This window comes from Bos taurus, chromosome 13 (genome assembly GCF_002263795.3).
Source record: "Bos taurus isolate L1 Dominette 01449 registration number 42190680 breed Hereford chromosome 13, ARS-UCD2.0, whole genome shotgun sequence".
NCBI lineage: Eukaryota > Metazoa > Chordata > Mammalia > Artiodactyla > Bovidae > Bos > Bos taurus.
This window is the reverse complement of record NC_037340.1, coordinates 17,234,231-17,251,811: the sequence shown is the minus strand read 5'-3', so window position 1 is coordinate 17,251,811 and position 17,581 is coordinate 17,234,231. Positions and strand designations below refer to the sequence as shown.

The 17,581-nt window shown below is 44.9% G+C and overlaps 1 protein-coding gene across 5 annotated transcripts in view; it reads left to right on the top strand.

Annotated features, from left to right (window-relative positions):
• PFKFB3 (6-phosphofructo-2-kinase/fructose-2,6-biphosphatase 3) overlaps nt 1-17,581 on the top strand; it is a 273,450-nt gene that overhangs the window by 120,379 nt on the left and 135,490 nt on the right. The gene's annotated exons all lie outside the window — the stretch shown is intronic.

The following is a 17,581-nucleotide window of genomic DNA, read 5'->3' as shown; positions in this document are numbered from 1 at the left end:
AGATGAGTATGCTTATTAAAGTCTGAGGCGCTCAGCCCTGTCTGACTCTTTGTGACCACATGGACTGTAGCCTGCCAGGCTCCTCTGTCCATGGAATTCTCTAGGCAAGAATACTAGAGTGGGCTGCCATTTCCTTCTCAAGGGGATTTTTCCTGACCCAGGGATTGAACCCAGGTCTCCAGCATTGCAGGCAGGTTCTTAACCATCTGAGCCCCCAGGGAAGCCCTGCTTATAACTTACGCTTATAACTGCCACTCCAATCAATATGCCGACTGGTTCCATCCCGTCAAGACTCCCTCAGGCTGTCCTTGGTGGCTGCCTTCCTCCTCCCCAATCCCATCCCTAACCTCTTGGCAAACACTAAGCTTTCTCCATCTCTTTAACTTTGTTATTTCAAGACTGTTATATAAACTCATATAGTGTGTTACCTTTTGGTTGACTTTTTCCACTGGGCACAATTTCCTTGCAATCCATGGAGCTGTTTATTAATACGTGTTAATGTATTGCTAGTATTGCATTACATGTAGCACAAGAGGTACTAGTCGTAATGAGTACATGTAACTAGTAGTAACACTAGTAACATATTACATGTATTAATAGTGCATTCCTTTTTGTTGAATAGAATTCTACCATGTGTGGGTGCTATGGTTTGCTTATGTGCTGAGGGACATTTGGGTTGCTTCTCGTTTGGGGCTATTATGAATCCAGCTGCTATCTTCAAAGCAGTTTTAAAGCTGAAAAAGAATACCAAAGATTTGCTGAGGACAGGTTGTTTCATACTCATTTTTATCCCCTGGTACTTGGCATGTATATGCATGCAGATGCTTAGTAAATGCTTCTTCGGTGAGTGGATAGATGAATAGGTGCCATCTCAAGGAGACAGTCTCAGGGTAGGTGGGGGACTAAGATAGAAGATTTAGGCTCAAGACTAGAACACAGGGTTGGATTTTGTCACCTTGACCCTGCTTGAGCTAATGCAGGCCTCTGTTCTTCATCTGTAAAATGGGATAATAGTACGACAGCTATTGGAGCGCTCTGCTGCTGCTGCTAAGTCACTTCAGTTGTGTCTGACTCTGTGCGACCCCATAGACAGCAGCCCACCAGGCTCTGCTGTCCCTGGGACTCTCCAGGCAAGAACACTGGAGTGGTTGCCATTTCCTTCTCCAATGCATGAAAGTGAAAAGTGAAAGTGAAGTCGCTCAGTCATGTCTGACTTGTAGTGACTTCATGGACTGTAGCCCACCAGGCTCCTCCATCCATGGGATTGTCCAGGCAAGAGTACTGGAGTGGGCTGCCATTGCCTTCTCCACGCTCTGGAGAACACAAAATGAGGAAATACATGGAACTCTTCGCAAAGCCTCTGTTATACAGTAATTGCTTAATAAATGTCAGGTGTGATCGCTACTATTTGTAAGGTGATCACGGCTCTCCACCAGATCATCATCATAAAGCTAATAATTTATTATTGCTTTTACCCTGAAATGCTTTTAGCTTCCAAATCTACCATTATATATTCTATATTTAAACCTATTTAAGTCTTGTATTCATATATATGTCTCATTTTAAATATCTTAAGTGCTTTCTTCTAAAAATGACGATTCTTGCTTAATATTATATTATCTTATGAACATTAATGGTCAAAGATCTAATGCACATATGCATAGAAATTTGGAAGGTTATAAATGTTCTTTCTATGTAGTCATCCAAAGTTCCCATCAAGCTTGCAAAAAGGCATCTGTACGTATAAAAGTGGGCCAAATTTTATTTTTCCCTTTCATTTTGATATAAATTTATTTGGAGAAGCAGCAAGTGTCTTGGGTCATTTTCCCCTTCTCTTCTTTAGAAATCAGGTTGCTAAGTGCACACCCAGAGGGGCAAGGCCCTCCCACCCCTCACCTGCTGGTGCTCACAGCCCGTGTGCCGGGGATCACGTCTAGAGGGAGTGTCCCTCCTGTGACCACCTGGAATGTCAGCAGAGCCCTGAGTCATACGGAGCCTCCCGCCAGACAGCATGAGGCAGCGCTGTGAGACTGACCATTAACCAGCTAAGGGGGCAGGAGTGGGGATACCATTTCCAGTTTTTTGACGAACACCAGTCACGTTTACCATCACGTAAATGAAGCCAGAGTCAGTTGGTATTGACTTATCAAGGTTTGTCTGGGAGGCAGGCATTGTGCCAGGCAGTGTTGGGTTTGTAAAGATTCTTTAGACCTTGGGCTGTACCCTGATGGGACGTGGTGTGTGTAGGGCAGGTTCTTGCAGGAATCTTGGCTTTGCAGGTGGTCAGAATAGGCAGATACGAGGGGGACAAGGTCTTCCTGAACTTTCCCCTTTGTCTGCATCACACATGAGTCACACCTGACTCATGACCTCCCTGCTGCACCTCTTTGCTCAGCTGCCTCCTCCACCTAAAATGCCCTTCTGTGGAGAAACTGCACTCATTTCGCAAGACATGGTTCCAGTGAGCCTTCTCTGCATACCTTCCTTCTCTCTGCCACACAGAAGTCTTTTTTTTGGTCCTATATGGTGACAGCCCTTTACTGTTTTTCACTTAGCATAATGTTTCCAAGGTTCATTCATGTTGTAACGTGTATCAGAATTTAATTTCATTTTAAAGGTTGAAAAATGTGTTATGGTGTGTACAAATACATTTGGTTTATTTATCTGCCAATGGAGTCTGGGTTGTCTCTCCCTTTTGAGCTGTTGTGCATAATGCTGCTGAAGCATCAGTGTACAGTATCTATGTGAGTCTCTGCTTTGAATTCTTGTGAGTATAAACCTCAAAGTAGAATTGCTGAATCACGTCGTAATTTTAAGCATTTGAGGGACTGCCAAGCTATTTTCTACAGCAGCTGCATCATTTTATATCCCTACCAGAAATGCATAGGGTTTCAAAGTTTTCTATATCTATTTATTTTTAGCCTATCTATATCTTTTTGTTTAAAGTGGGTTTCTTGGAAGTTCTCTGGTGGTTCAGTGGTTAGGACTTGGTGTTATCACTGCAGGGGCCTGGGTTTGATCCCTGGTCAGGGTACTAAGACCCCACAAACCACGCAGTGTAGCCAAAAAATAAATTTATAAATTTAAAGTATGTTTCTTGTTCAGTTCAGTTCAGTCACTCAGTCGTGTCTGACTCTTTTCAGCCCCATGAATTGCAGCACACCAGGCCTCCCTGTCCATCACCAACTCCCGGAGTTCACCCAAACTCATGTCCATCGAGTCAGTGATGCCATCCAGCCATCTCATCCTCTGTTGTCCCCTTCTCCTCCTGCCCCATTTAATTAGGTCTTGTTTTTAACCCACTCTGACAGTCTCTGTCTTCTAATTGATGTACTTACACCATTCAATTTAAAGTGTTTATCGTTTTAGTTTAATATCTACCATGTTTGTAATTGTCCTCTATTCATTGCCCTTGGGTCTTCATTTCTTTTTTCCCCCTTTTCCCTTTTTCTGCCTTGTCTGGTTTTAACAAAGCATTATGTATGGTTTCATTTTATCTTTTCTCTTAGCATATCAATTATATTGGGTTGACCAAAAAGCTTGTTTGGGCTTTTCTGTAAGATCTTATGGAAAAACCTAAATGAACTTTTTGACCAACTCAATATCTGTTGTTGTTTTTTTAAACTTTTTTGAGTGGTTGCCCTAGATAATGCAATATATGTTTACAACTAATTCAGGTCCACTTTCAATAACACTATACTGCTTCATAGATAGTGCAAATATAACAGAGTAATCCCAATTCTTCCCTCCTGTCTTTTATAACCTTGTTTCGATTCACTCACTTATCCATAATCTATAACCATCAAGTACATTGTTGCAATTATGATTTTGAACAAGCTGTTATCTATTGGATCAATGAAGAATAAGAAAATAAAATACTTCATTTTTACCTTCACTTATTTCTCCTCTAATGCAGTTCCTTTCTTTATGGTGATCTGAGTTTCTAACTTATAGCATTATTCTTCTCTCTGAAGAATTTATTTTCATATTCTTGCAAGGCAGTTCTATTGGCAATAAATTTCTTCATTCTTTGTTTTTCTGTGAATGTCTTTATTGAAAGACATTCTAATGAAAGATTTTGGAGGGTAATTTCACTGGAGCCAGAGTGTTAGGTTGATTAGTTTATTCCTGGCACTTTCCAGTGTCTTCTTGCTTGCATGGTTTCTGCAGAGACCAACATAATTCTTATCCTAGTTCCTCTTAGGGTAAGATATTTTTTCTTTCATCTGGCTTCTTTCAAGATTTTCCCTTTATTTTTGATTTTCTGCAGCTTACGTATGATATGACTGCTGCTGCTGCTGCTAAGTCGCTTCAGTCGTGTCCGACTCTGTGCGACCCCAGTGACGGCAGCCCACCAGGCTCCCCCGTCCCTGGGATTCTCCAGGCAATAACACTGGAGTGGGTTGCCATTTCCTTCTCTAATGTATGAAAATGAAAAGTGAAAGTGAAGTCGCTTGGTCGTGTCCGACTGTCAGCAACCCCACGGACTGCAGCCTACCAGGCTCCTCTGTCCATGCGAGTTTCCAGGCAAGAGTACTGGAGTGGGGTGCCATTGCCTCTCAGATGATATGACTAGGAGGATTTTTTTTTTTTTTTTAATTTACTCTACTTGGTGTTCTCTGAGTTTCCTGGATCTGGTTTGGCACATCTCATTAGTTTGGGGAAGCTTTCAGACATTATTACTTCAAATATTTTTTTCTGTTTCTTTTTCTCCTTTCCCTTCTGGTATTCCCACTGTGTCTGTTGCACTGTTTGTAAATGCCCCACAGTTCTTGGACATTCTGCTCCATGCTTTGCAATATTTTTTATCTCTTTGCTTTTCAGTTTTGGAAGTTGCCACTGACACCTCTTCAGGATCACCGATTCTTTCCTCAGTCATGTTTGGTCTACTGATAAGCCCATCAAAGGCTGTCTTCATTTCTGTTACAGTGCTTTTTATTTCAAGCATTTCTTTATGATTCTCGTTTGCAGTTTCCATCTCTCTGCTTATATTACCTATCTGTTCTTTCATAGTGTCCACCTTTTCCATTAGAACCCTAATTAGTCACTGTTATTTTAAACTCTGGATTTTTGAGGTGGGGGGGACTTTTATTATGCCTTGTAATTTTTTTGCTGAAAGTCAGACCTACTGTATCAGAAGGGCCTGAGATAGACAGGCCTTTGGTGTGAGGTTTATGTTTATCAGGCTAGGTGTTATGTTGTGTTTACTGTTCGCTGTGGTGTCAGAAGCTAAACTTGCCTTTAATGTTCTTATTTTCATCTCCCCTGTTGTCCTGGCTTTTCTGAGAGCCTCCTTAAATAGGGTCTGAGGCTTGCAGTTCTCTCAACTGTAATCCCCTGGAATTATGCAGGTGCCCTGTCTATGAGGTAGATGGGGTGGGGGAGGAGGAGTGTTTTCTAGGCTTACAATTCAGTCTTTTTGTGAGCCTGACTGGATGGTTCTCTTGTCCCAGGGCAGTCAGGTTTTGGTAAAGCCTCAGCTGCTTAACTTCTGGTAAATAGCTCTTTTAGAGGGCAGGTCTTATTAATGAGAACACAATGTTTTTCCTTCCTTCTGTGCAAAACAAGAGGGGATTTCTATCTGATCTTTATAATGAGAACTTGTAGAATTCCTGGGGGGAACACTCACAAAAGTGTGGATTAGTTGCTAAGTCGTGTCCGACTCTTTGCAACCCCATGGATTATAGTCTGCCCGGCTTCTCTGTCCATGGGATTTTCCAGGCAAGAACACTGGAATGGGTTGCCATTTCCTTCTCCAGGGGATCTTCCCCAAGGGGATCGAACCTGGATCTCCTGCATTGCAGGCAGATTCTTTACCAACTGAGCTACCAGGACCCCTCAAAGCCTGGATCCCCTTAACGTTTTTAGTTCTCAAGCTTGTCCCCACTGAGCCTCCAGCAACTAGCCCATCACAGCTTCATGTGTTCCTACAGGTGTCGGCTACAGCTGCGGGCTTCCCTCCTGGAGAGCTGTCAGTCTGTCCCTCCAATTGGGGGCAGCAGTTTGCTCTGCAACCTCAGTTCTCTGAGGGGTCTAACCAGAATCATCAATCTTCAGTTTGTTCAGCTTTTCTTTCTTATTGGGAGGGTGGTGATGACAACTCCCAAGCCCTTCACACACCAGACTGGAGGTTGGAAGGTGGCTTTTTTTAGTATGTCTTTATGGACTGAAATTGGTACTCTCTATAGACTGATCGATAGGTCAGGAAGCAACAGTTAGAACTGGACATGAAACAGCATACTGGTTCCAAATCAGGAAAAGAGTACGTCAAGGCTGTGTATTGTCGCCCTGATTATTTAACTTATATGCAGAGTACATCATGAGAAATGCTGGGCTGGATGAAGCACAAGCTGGAATCAAGATGGATGGGAAAAATATAAATAACCCCAGACATGCAGATGACACCACACTTATAACAAAAAGTGAAGAAGAACTAAAGAACCTCTTGATGAAAGTGAAAGAGGAGAGTGAAAAAGTTGGCTTAAAACTCAATATTCAGAACCCTCTTACACTGTTGGTGGGAATGCAAACTAGTACAGCCACTATGGAGAACAGTATGGAGATTCCTTAAAAAACTGGAAATAGAACTGCCTTATGACCCAGCAATCCCACTGCTGGGCATACACATCAAGGAAACCAGAACTGAAAGAGACATGTGTACCCCAATGTTCATTGCAGCATTGTTTATAATAGCCAGGACATGGAAGCAGCCTAGATGTCCATCAGCAGACGAATGGATAAGAAAGCTGTTGTACATATACACAATGGAGTATTACTCATCATTAAAAAGAATACGTTTGAATCAGTTCTAATGAGGTGGATGAAACTGGAGCCTATTATACAGAGTGAAGTAAGCCAGAAAGAAAAACACCAATACAGTATACTAACGCATATATATGGAATTTAGAAAGATGGTAACGATAACCCTGTATGCGAGACAACAAAAGAGACGCACATGTATAGAACAGTCTTTTGGACTCAGTGGGAGAGGGTGAGGGTGGGATGATTTGGGAGAATGGCATAGAAAAATGTATAATATCATATGTGAAACGAATCACCAGTCCAGGTTCGATGCATGATACTGAATGCTTGGGGCTGGTGCACTGGGACGACCCAGAGGGATGGTATAGGGAGGGAGGTGGGAGGGGGGTTCAGGATGGGGAACATGTGTATACCCGTGGTGGATTCATGTTGATGTATGGTAAAACCAATACAATATTGTAAAGTAATTAACCTCCAGTTAAAATAAATAAATTTATATTTAAAAAAAAAGAAAACTAAGATCATGGCATCCAGTTCCATTACTTCATGGCAAGTAGATGAGGAAGCAATGGAAACAGTGACAGATTTTATTTTTGGGGGGCTCCAAAGTCAGTGCAGATGGTGATTGCAGCCATGAAATTAAAAGACACTTGTTCCTTGGAAGAAAAGTTATGACCAACCTAGACAGCATATTAAAAAGCAGAGACATTACTTTGCCAACAAAGGTCCAACTAGTCAAATCTATGGTTTTTCCAGTGGTCATGTATGGATGTGAGAGTTGTTCTATAAAGAAAGCTGCTGCTGGTGCTGCTGCTAAGTCACTTCAGTCGTGTCCGACTCTGTGCGACCCCATAGACGGCAGCCCACCAGGCTCCCCCGTCCCTGGGATTCTCCAGGCAAGAACACTGGAGTGGGTTGCCATTGCCTTCTCCGTAAAGAAAGCTGAGCACCAAAGAATTGATGTTTTTGAACTGTGGTGTTGGAGAAGACTCTTGCGAGTCCCTTATTCTGCAAGGAGATCCAACCAGTCCATCCTAAAAGAACTCAGTCCTGAATATTCATTGGAAGGACTAATGCTGAAGCTGAAGCTCCAACACTTTGGCCACCAGAGATAAAGAACTGACTCATTTGAAAAGACCCTGATGCTGGGAAAGATTGAAAGCAGGAGGAGAAGGGGACGACAGAGGATGAGATGGTTGGATGGCATCACCAACTCAATGGACATGAGTTTTTGTAAACTCCAGGAGTTGGTGATGGACAGGGAGACCTGGCGTGCTGCAGTCCATGGGGTCACAAAGAGTCAAACACTACTGAGCAACTGAACTGAACTGTCAGACTGATCTCTGCAGGTTTATTGGGGATGCCTTGGAAGCTACTCCAGTTGTAAAAGGAACTCCCAGACCTGAGGCAAAGGGACAATTAAAGACTTGACCTCACCCGTAGAGCACAAAGATATAGGGAAGAGAGCAGCCCAGTCTTGAGCTGGAGTCTGGATCTCTTATCGTCAGCCGGGCTTCCTGGGGCATCGTCGGGAAGTGGGTGGTGTTTTGATGCCCACTGATTTCTCTCTGTGTTCCAGCAGAGCATGAACTGAGGTTCTGAGTTTACTGAATGTGGGGATGGTGACCCCATGTTCCCAGACCTGCTGTGCATTTACAGTGGTTGCTATGCTTGGGGGGGGGGGGGTTGGTGGAAAAGCCTTTCATGGGAGAAATCATTTGTATAGCTTCCTGGGAGGCACTGAAATATGCTCCTTGTTTCCAAGGAGGGACACAGGCATGAGGTCTGAGCACCAGAGAGAGAGCAGATACAAGATGGAAAGGCTCAAGTTTGCTCTTTTTTATGGGTGAATAATACTCCATTGTATATACGCACCACATCTTTTTTATCCATTCATCAGTTGATGGACATCTAGGTTGCTTCCATGTTCTGGCTATTGTAAATAGTGCTGCAGTGAACATCAGGGCACATGTATCTTTTAGAACTGTGGCTTTCTCAGGGTGTATGCCTCGTAGTGGGATTGCTGGGTCACATGGTAGATTTATTCCTCGTTTTACAAGAAATCTCAATCCTGTTCTCCATCATGGCTGTATCAGTTAATATTCCCACCAACAGGGTGGGAGGGTTCTCTTTTCTTTATAGCCTCTCTAAAATTTATTGTTTGTAGATTTTTTTTTGATAAGTTGAGTCAGTTCTAGTGAGGTGGATGAACCAGTTATACAGAGTGAAGTAAATCAGAAAGAGAAAATCAAATACTGTATGTCAATTACATTAATGCATATATATATATATATATAGAATCTAGAAAGATGGAATTGATGAGTCTATTTGCAGGGAAGGAACGGAGATACAGAGGTGGAGAATGTATGGAGGAGGGAGAGAGTGGGATGGATGGAGAAAGTAGCATCAACATATATACACTATCCTGTGTACAACAGATGGCTGGTGAGAAGTTGCTGTATAGTACAGGGAGCCCAGCCTGGTGCTCTGTGATGACCTAGAGGGGTGGGATGGGGGAGGCACGGGGGCTCAATGTGTAATTATGGCTGGTTCACGTTGCTGCAAGGCAGAAACCAACACAACATTGTAATAAACAAACAAACAAACAAAACAGGAAAAGGTGTAAGGGCTGCATTTGTGTGAGCTGAGGAAGAGAGCCGGGCTGCTTCAGGGACAAGGGGAGTGGGAGACCCCGAGTCAGGAGGACAGGGTGAGCCAGGGCCCCTCTTTGCAGCACTCTGTGGGTTTAGCACCCCTGGAAGGAAAGCGGGCTGTTTTCTGCTGCAGGACCTGTGGCAGAATGCCACCGGGAGGGGCAGCCAAAGGGCAGGTGCAGGCAGACCTATTCTACACACATGCGGGGACATGTCTCAGGGCCTTTGCACAGGAGCCAGGGGCCTGTTCTGTGGCCAGAGAGTCCCTCCACCATGGTGCGTGGGTGGCTGCGGGAGTGGCAGGAGCAGAGCTGTGCCCGCTGCCTTTTCCACCCATCACATCACTGAGAGGTCATCTTTCTCCTCTGGGGGAGTTTCTAGCTCTTCTCCAGGCACTCCAGTTTTGTTTAACACCTGAGTCACAGATGTCCCTAAAGAGTAGCCCGTCTTCCCTCTGCTCAGAGCATCAGTCTGTTCCTCTGTCCAGAATGTGAATGTACAGGCATACAAATTGTGTTTCAAACCAAAGTGACTCTCAATCACTGGGCTGGTACCATGAGCCACTGCATTCTATTTAGTTAAGGAACTTACCAGAAGGAGGAGGAGGAGGCTTCTTAACGAGTCTGACCTCGTTAATCAGTCTGACATCTTGAACAAAGCTAAAAGGAACCATGAGCACAATGTGTGACCTGCTTGGGGACATGCAGGCAGAAGGCAAGCCAGACTCAGATCTGTGTTTTGGCCCCATGAGCCGGAGGTTTTTCCTTGCGGGGTGACAGTTGGGGTGTCCTGGGGTGATGCCCGTGGAGTGGGCTGAGGAAGGAAGTGGAGGACGGAAGGGGCCACGGTCCATCTGTTCATCCATCAGCACCTCCTTCATCCTCACTGTCTATCAAGCTCACCACATTCCAGATGAGATGGTCCTAAATGACAGGGGTGATCTTCCAGGGGGAGTCTTCTAGGCACCCCAAAACACAGGCTCCCTGAAGGCTTCCCGAATCTGTCGGTGCCAAAAAAGAACCCAGCAGTTGGTGCCTGAGTGATGTTGCTCATTTTGAAGAGCTTACTGTGCTGCACCAACCATTGTTTCCATAATCCGTATAATGTCTCACTTCCTCTGCCTAACCCTAGGTTCCTTGACATGTGTGTGTGTGTTCATCTCTGTATTTGCCGTGGAGCCTGAAACCCTTGCTATTCATACTACTTTCGTTTCTTTCTCTGCTAAAGTAAAAGAACCAAATTGCGTCTGCTGTCTCTTTATTGCTTGGCAGGCAGGACTTTCACATTCTACTCTTCCTCATGCTCTGATTTGTAGAACTGAGACAGTGGTCTGGACAGCGCTGGGTCAGCTGAGTGCTCAGGGCTCACACCCCTCGGGGAAACCTAGCTTGATGACCTGTGCGGATGCGTTCTGCCTGTAACTTTCCAAGGAAGGCTGTGTTGCTGCTGTCGTGAACCAGCTCTTGCTCTTGTTTTTTCTCTCCACAGGCAGACAGGGTTTGTTCTGTGCTTCTGTACCTTGCTCCCCACTCCATCTCCCTGACTAGGATTGATAGGCAGGTGTGAGCCAGCTGATCACAGGTGGCCACACTTGTGCGGTCAGGACAGAAAGACCTTCGCTGGGAGGCCTGCGGTCGCCTCGGGAGCTGCCATGCCTCCTGGGGATGTAGTTGCTAAGCCACCCACAGCAAGTCCAGGGCTGCTGAGAGGGAACTCGAGCCTCTGCCAGCATTGATCATCCCAGGATATTGTCCTTCCATCTGCTGGGGCAGGTAAAGGGTAATGATTTACTGGTCCCAAGTCCTCTTCTCTTTGATGTCACTGCTTCTGACCCTTAGGCAGAATTTGCTCAGCCTTGGCTCCCTGAGAACTTGCTCAGTGTTATGAGCTCTGGGGTTCCTCAGCTTAGCAGCCCTTCCCCTGACCTTGTTTCCCTGGTTAACTTCTGCCCTCTCTGCACAGCTCAGCTGAGTGTGTGCGTGTACTCAGTCGCTCAGTTGTGTCTGATTCCTGCAACCCCATGGACTGTGGCCTACCAGGCTCCTCTGTCCATGGGATTTCCCAGGCAAGAATACTGGAATGGGCTGCCATTTCCTACCTCCAGGGGATATTCCTGACCCAGGGATCGAGCCTGTGTCTCCTGTGTTGGCAGGCAGATTCTTTACCACTGCGCCCCCTGGGAAGCCTGCAGCTTGGCTGACACAGCATCTCTTTTTTGAAAATCTCCCAGATTCCTAGGCAAGGGTAAAGCCTAAAAATATGTCTTTTTTATTGTGGTTAAAAAAAGCATATAAATTTAACGTCTTAACAATTTAATTTTTAGAACACTTTATTGAAGTATAGTTGATTTATAATGCATTAGTTTCTGCCGTACAGAGTAACTCACTTATATATATTAATAGACTATTTTTCACAATCTTTCCAATTATAGTTTGTTGCAAGATATTGACTAATTCCCTGTGCTGTATAGTAGGACCTTGTTGTTTATAACCTCTTAACAATTTTAAATGTAGACTGCAGTAGTACTAACTATATATATACATCACTCTATAGCAGATCTCCTGAACTTTTTCATCTTACGATACTGATACCTCATATAGGTGGAAGTCTGCAGTTTGTCTTTTGTGACTGACTTATTTCACTTGCTGATGTGCTGTGCTGTGCCCAGTCATGTCCAGCTCTTTGCGGCCCCATGAACTATAGCCCACCAGACTCCTCTGTCCATGGACTTTTCCAGGCAAGAATACTGGAGCGGGTTCCCATGCTCTCCTCCAGGGAATCTTCCCAACCCAGAGATCGAACCCATGTTTCTTGCATTTGCAACACTGGCAGGCGGGTGCTTTACCTTTCACTTATCACGATGTCCTCAAGGTTCATCCATATCGTAACATATGACAGGGTTTTCCTTTTTTTTTTTTTTGAGGCTGGATAATAGTCCACTGTATATAAATCACAAGCCACATTTATTCTTGGATGGACACGTAGCATGCTTCTACACCTTGGCTACTGTAAATAATGCTGTAATGAACGTGGGTGTGCAAATATCTCTTGGCAATCCTATTGTCCATTCTTTCAGATATGTACCCAGAAGTGGGCTGGCTGGATGAAATGGTAGCTCTTAAGTTTTGAGGGACTTGTATACTGTTTTCCATAGCGACTGCCCTGATTTATAGTCCTGCCAATCATAAAGACGCTTTGACTGCAGCACTTAAAAACACTGTTTGGCAGTTCTGTTTTCTTGGCCTCTTCCTTTACCTTTGAATGAGCATTTCCAGGCATTGGACTTCCCTGGTGGCTCAGACAGTAAAGCTTCTGTCTACAATGCGGGAGACCCGGGTTCGAGCCCTGGGTTGGGAAGATCCCCTGGAGAAGGAAATGGCAATCCACTCCAGTACTATTGCCTGGAAAATCCCATGGACAGGGGAGCCTGGTAGGCTGCAGTCTAAGGGGTCGAAAAGAGTCAGACATGACTGAGTGACTTCACTTTCACTTTCTTTTCCAGGCATTAATTTTGACTCTTTTTAAGCTTGTACTCCCAGAGTCTAGCACAGAGCCTGCTTGTAATAGATACTAAAACATTTTTTTATGAAGCGAGAGTGGTGTAAACCCCAACTCAGGCCTCACCCAGGCAGATTACTGAGATGGGTTTATGTATGTCCTGCCTTTTCAGAGTGCCCACTGTGGCCGGCGTTAGCGCCCCTGGTTTGCCCTGATGGCTCTCCAGGTATTTCGTGCCGTGTTTGTGTATGACGGGGTCGGATGCAGCCACCCCAGGGCAGGGTCTGTCACGTTCACCCCCTTCACATCTGAAATGCCTCCATTTCTGTGTGCAGATCACACAGTGAATCTGTCTGCTTTGAACGCTGCAAACGGGAGACTGGATTACGTCATCATCGGATGAGTACTAAGTTGCTTCGGTCGTGTATGACCCAAGTGGGTTCCCATGCCCTCCTCCAGGTCATCATTGGACATAGTGCCTGATACATAGTAGATGTTCAATAAATATTTGTAAGCATCGAACAAGTAGTGGATTCTGGAGGGTCCATTTTATTATACCAGTGAAGTCCATCCCAGTGTTTTCAGGCCCTGTTCTTTCTGTGTTCCTAGCAAATGCTTATCAACCCATGCTGACTTGAAATGTCAAACGTGATGTTTTCAGGACACAACCCAGCAGGACTCTCTTAGGCCAGAACAGTTCTAAAACTAGAAGCAAATGGAGCGGCCTTTCCCAAAGCATCTTGTCATGCTGCTTTCTTACTGACTGCCACCCAGAACCCCACACTTCAGCAAACCCAGACTTATGAGTGGAAATCAGGAGCCCCATACAACTGGGTTTCCTTTCTTTCTGTATTTGACTTCTAGATTTCTTATTGGATTTAGGTTCCGGAAGCCTTGGCTTCCTGAGGGGATTATGCTATAGACAGTAGAGAGAAGCTGTTGCCTTTGAGAGCAAGGTAATGGCTCAGGAGGGACAGGAATCTGGGGGTCTGGTGAATTGGGGGAATTCTGCTCTTCTCCCTCTGGCAGCATCTGGGAAGGTGGGGAGACATCAAGAGGGCATGGCTGTGTGGTGTACCATGCAAGCTGCACCTTGGCAACTGGAGATACCATCTTCCTGCTTCCTGCTGCTGCTCCCTGCACCCCAGCCTGGCACTGGAAGCCACTGGATGCCGGACTTCCATGGGCTCTGTGTGTGGCAGGAGATGAGTGTTTAGCTCTGTGCGCCTTTTTATAACCTTGGAGAAGGTGGGGGACAGTCAGGAGCACCCACCATTGGATGTTTCACTATTCCAGGGACTTGGCGTTGACTTTGACTTGAAGAAGGAAGGTGATGTGATGACTTAGGCATGCATAGATTGCCAGACTTGAGATTTATTTCTAGCACATATGTAAGGCGTGTGGCCTGGTGCCTGGATGTTTGAGGACTTGATAAAGATATTTTCTTTCACCTTTACTTGTAATGGTCGATGTCTACTCTCTGATTGTTTGAGATGTGCAGTTAACAATATTGAGTGTTGGTCAAAAAATAGTTTGGGAAGCTGACTTGTTTTAAATGCACTAGGGAAGCATGTCATTTCTCAAAGTGAAGACTTCTTGTTTAAACAAAATTGTGCTAATCTGGGTTTTCACATAGTTGATTTAACAAGATAACAGATGGACGGAAGCTCCCTTGCATCTTTTCGGAAAAGCCCTGATTTGTGTAACTGTGAGTGACCTCCTGACCCAGTGGGGACACAGATCTGCCTGAAAGAGCAGCCCTGTGCAAAGGTCTTGTGTGGGACTTGCCACGTGGGGTGGGGACAAGCCACAGATGAAGTGGACTTCTGACTTATCATGCAGGCTGTCTTGATAAGGGAAGCCGAACAGCACATTGCTTCTGTTGTGATTCAGTTCCAGGAAATGAGAGACCACGTGATTCCAGCACAGGGATCATGGGCTGGGCTGACGATCACTTGCTTCGCTATCTGCTCTGATCTGTGTTTAATGACTGATCCACCTCACAAGTCCCGCATGACATGGTTTATTGCCACTCTGCTTTCTCTGCTTCCTTGTGGGATAGGGACAGAGGACTGTTTATTATTTATACAAACCGAACTTAGTTGTGATTTCTCCACACCTCTCTTACTCAGGAAGCCAAAGGGGGATTAAAACAATGTCTTTCGTGGCTTCTAAATTGGAGAAGGTGTCTATGAATTCCCACAAAACAGTGGGCTGTTGGGATTTGTGACATTGCATCTTTTGGGTGCCTTTTTTACAGATGAAAAGGAAGCTCAGGTGATGCGGCATTTGGACCCAGCCCAGGCACTAGAGCAGCTGGGGCTGAACTCAGTCCTCCTGACAGAGCGTCCAGCACATGTTGAAAAAACGAGCATAGGAGTGGTCTTACCAAGCACAGATACATTGTTTTTCAACAGCTATTTACTTATTAACTCTCTAAAAACTTCAACTTAGGGATTGTCCTGGTGGTCTGGTGGTTAAGGCTCTGCACTTCCACTGCAGTGGGTGTGGGATCGATGCCTGGTCGGGGAGCCAAGATCCCATGTGTCTTGCAGCCAAAAACCAAAACATAAAATGGAAGCAATATTGTAACAAATTTAATAAAGGTTTTAAAAATGATCCACATAAAAAAATTAAGCTTAATGTCTTTAAGGATTTATGGCCCACTAGAGCCTGGTGGGCTGCCGTCTATGGGGACACGACTGAAGCAACTTAGCAGCAGCAGCATAACCTTCTAAATGTAATAAATATGCCATAAATTATGTGGGCAATGCATTGATTCATTTACAAAGCAGCTCATGCAAAGAAAAGAAGAATACAAGTATTGCCTGTTTTCCTTTATAACAGAAAAGTGAGAACTCTTAATAAAAATCTGAGTAAATGGTACAATACTCCATCATACACTGGTGGTTTAATATTAAAAGTTTTGTTAATTTAAGTATCACTTTGATGCTGCTAAGTCACTTCACTAGTGTCCGACTCTGTGCAACCCCATAGACGGCAGCCCATCAGGCTCCCTCATCCCTGGGATTCTCCAGGCAAGAACATTGGAGTGGGTTGCCATTTCCTTCTCCAATGCATGAAAGTGAAAAGTGAAAGTGAAGTCGCTCAGTCGTGTCCAACTCTTAGCGACCCCATGGACTGCAGCCTACTAGGCTCCTCCATCCATGGGATTTTCCAGGCAAGAGTACTGGAGTGGGGTGCCATAGCTCATGACTTTAATAATGCTGAAATGGCACTTACTCCTGATGAAAAGATAAAAGTCCAGAACACGAGAAATGGGGCTATAGTGAGTTCTGGCCACTGGAATGAGTGCAGAAGCAAACCATACCTTTTCTAAGGTTTTGCAGACACAGAGCAATCCCCAGGATCTGTTTTCACCTGGATTCAAATGAAAATGAGGGTCCTGGGGATGGCAGGACCACCAGCTGGAAGGTTCCTGGGCCCCTAATGACCCTGTGAACAGAGTGCCTGCTTTGACCAGTTTTATGAACAAGAAGTAAACCTGTGTTACATTTGAGACCTTATGCCTTTCAGGTCAACGTGTTACCACAGCCGAGCCCATCTCTGTGCTGCCCCCCACTTTATTCCTGCCGGCCTCTGTTTCAGCACATACATCCCCTGGTCCCAGCACATGACTACAATCGGATACTGGTGGTCTCCACTGTGTTCTTCAATCTCTTAGCACAATTTTAAAGTGATGATGTCTTCTTGTGTTTACAGAATTTGTGTCTTTTCAAATGTACTTGGTCGTCCCTTAGAGGCTCTGGTTCCTGGCTCTTACGTTCAAGCCTCTCATTAATATTTTTAAGGACAGCAAGCATTATTTAAAGATCAATTTCAGATCATTCCAGCCTCAGGGACATACTGACCAGTCTGACCTGCCGCCTGTCTTTGCTTCCTTCTGTGTTTAGAGGTCCTTTTTTGTGAGTGATGCTTTTCCTGGTTACTTAATCTATGGAATTTCTTTAAGGCCTGGATGGTCATGCATGCTTCCAGAGAATATCTCTTCCGCCAACTACCTGGGGATCTCAGCAAGCTTGTCCACTTTAAACTTAAACATCCCAATGAACCTTTCAGATCACCCTGGGAGGGGGGTGTGAATTCAGACCCCAAATTTGCCTGGATTCTGGTCTCTGATGAAATTTGAAGGGCAGGTTTTGTTTATTTTTACTCTTTCCACTCAGTGCCAAAGTCGAGATAAGCAGGTTTTGCTGCCTTTTCTTTGTGTGCCTTGGGTGAGTGCCTCCTTCCTCTTGTTTCTGATGATCTGCCCTTGCAGAGTTGGGAGTGGGTGCCAGTTTTTGTGGTACAGCCCTGCCTCTAGTATGAACAGGGTTTTATCTCTGGTCCCTGGCCCCCAAGCATCGACCAAGGCAGAAACTCCGCATATGAGCTGCCTTTGAGATTGTCTTTTCTGTCAAAGGTGCATTTAAAACATTTGTTGAAAGTTTAACCTAGATTTTGGTTTATTTTCATTGAGAGGGTCTTTGGTCCTCTGGTGGTGATTTAATCGCTAAATCCTGTCCAACTCTTGTGACTCCATGGGCTATGTAGCCCACCAGGGAATTCTCCAGACAAGAATGCTGGAGTGGGTTGCCATTCCCTTCTCCAGGAGATCTTCCTGACCCAGAGATCGAACTGGGGTCTCCTGCCTTGCAGGCGAG